Genomic DNA, 2,202 nt, shown 5'->3' with positions numbered 1-2,202 from the left:
CTAAAGTTCTTCCAAGCTTTTCTTTAATGAAGTTTATAGTCCTTGGTTTTAGTCCTAGGTCCATGATCCACCTTGAGTTGGCTTTTGTATATGGAGTCAGGTGTGGATCTTGCTTGAGTCTTCTACAGACAGCTTTCCAATTTTGCCAGCACCATTTATTAAAAAGGCTGTCATTTCCCCACTTAACTGATTTCAACTCCTTGTGAAAAATCAGTTGACCATAGGTAGATGGGCTGATTTCTGGGTTCTCAATTCTATTCCATTGATCTATGTGTCTGTCATTGTACTTGTACCATGCTGTATTAACCACCATGACAGTGTAGTAGGATTTGAAATCAGGGAGATAGAGATGCCTCCTACCTTTTTTAATTTTATTTATTTATTTATTTTTTCACAAATAATAATTTTTATTTGTAATTATTAAAAGGCTGAATTTTAAACAGATTCTTGAACTGGTGGCTCATAACCATCAGCTCGTTCAACTTTTGCACCTGTCTCATCTCCAGTAGGTTTTCCAGAGCTACCACCTTCACCATGAATCTCCATGAGTTTGCCCAATTCAAACTTGGGCTTCTTGAGCATTTTTACTTTCCTAACAAATACATCATGGAGAGGATAAACAGATTGGCAAGCCTTTTCTATGTCTCTTCCAATGCTGTCTGGAATCAATTTATTGACCACCTCTTTCAAGTCATTTTTCTTCACCTCTCGGGTCATGATTTCCATCATTTTCTTCCGGATTTGGCGGACCTGTTGGTGCTGAGCATAAGATGTCTTCCAAATCTGATTGTTGCGTTTTTTTTTTGTAAAACCAACACAAAATAGACGGAGCAAATAACCATCGGTGGTTTTGACATCAACATATGCTTCAATCATGGTCTACCATTTTTTGACCATGGAGCACATTTTGTCGCGGGTAAGATCCATGCCATGGAAGTTGGTGAGGCAGTTTTTGCCTTGAACATCCTCAGTAATTAGCTTGAATTTTCTAAACGCAACTTCGTCATTTTGCAAATCAGCAAGGCTCACTTCAAAAACACGACCCTTGAGTCCATCAGACGCAGTTTTGGTTCCTTGAGTCCTTGTGACTAATATCTTCCCAATATTTCTTATATTGAACATTGCTGGCGCCTTTACATCATACCAATCTTTCTTTGAAAATGGATCAACCACTTTCTTCTTGGCTCCTTTTTTGCCACCTTTTGTAAGGCGCTTGTTCTTGCCGACCGCCATGGTGGTGCCGAAGGAACGAAAAGCCTTTTTCATTTTTTTTATTTTTAAGGAGTGCTTTGCTTATCCGGGGCTTCTTTCCATTCCAAATGAAGCTGGAGATTACATTTTCCATCTCCTTGAAGAATGGGATTGGTATTTGTATTGGGATTGCATTGAATGTGGAAAATGGCAAAACTTTTATACCACAAAATTAGAATGAATAGAAATTAATTTTACTAAAATAGAAGAAATTATCTAAGTTAATTTGTGGACAGTAGTTGGATTCTTCATGGCATAGCATGCTGCACTCCTAACCACAAGGCTGTATATCTCCAAAGTTTGAGTCTACCTGTGGCTTTGCAGGATAAAGGTGGACAGGTTCCTCATATTAAGACCAACAACGTCAGAAATCAGAGATATTTCTGCGAGTTGGAATAGACTACATAACAGTGAGTTGAGTGCAGATATTTGTTGTTGTTAGATGCTGCCAAGTAGACTATAACTCATAGGGGCCTCATGAATGATAGTTCTGAATCTTGCCTTATTCTGCACCAGTCTCCTGATCCATCATGCTTAATTAAACCCAGTGTGACTGATGTCTGTTTATAAGAACTGTGTCATCCAGAAAATATGCCCAAAGTAAGTGAGATGAAGTTTCATCATCTTCACTTCCAAGAAATACTCTGGTTGCAGTTCCTTCAAGATAGTTTTTTGTATTCTTTTGGCAATCCATGGTATATTCAGTATTCTTCATTAAAGTCATCTATTCTTCAGTTTTTCCTTGTTCACTGTCCAACTTTCAGATGCATAGGAAACAATTGCAAATTCCATGAGTTAGATAGAGAACTCTGGTGGTTCAGTTGTAAGGAGTTGTGCTGCCAACCTGAAGCCACACAGTTTGAATCCACTGGCTGCTTCTTGGGAGAAGAGTGGGCAGTCTCCTCTTGTGGAGTTACATTCTCTGAAAACCTCCTGGGGGGTCAGCAGTGA

The 2,202-nt window shown here is 38.9% G+C and overlaps 1 pseudogene; it reads right to left on the bottom strand.

Annotated features, from left to right (window-relative positions):
• Positions 1 to 435: 435 nt before the first annotated feature.
• Positions 436 to 1,233, bottom strand: LOC102870234 (annotated as a pseudogene).
• Positions 1,234 to 2,202: the final 969 nt, after the last annotated feature.

The sequence above is a fragment of the Elephantulus edwardii genome, unplaced genomic scaffold (genome assembly GCF_000299155.1).
Source record: "Elephantulus edwardii isolate Elephantulus edwardi_28Jun2011 unplaced genomic scaffold, EleEdw1.0 scaffold00043, whole genome shotgun sequence".
NCBI classification, from domain to species: Eukaryota; Metazoa; Chordata; class Mammalia; order Macroscelidea; family Macroscelididae; genus Elephantulus; species Elephantulus edwardii.
The sequence above is the reverse complement of the archived record's forward strand: the minus strand, read 5'-3'. Positions and strand labels throughout refer to the sequence as shown.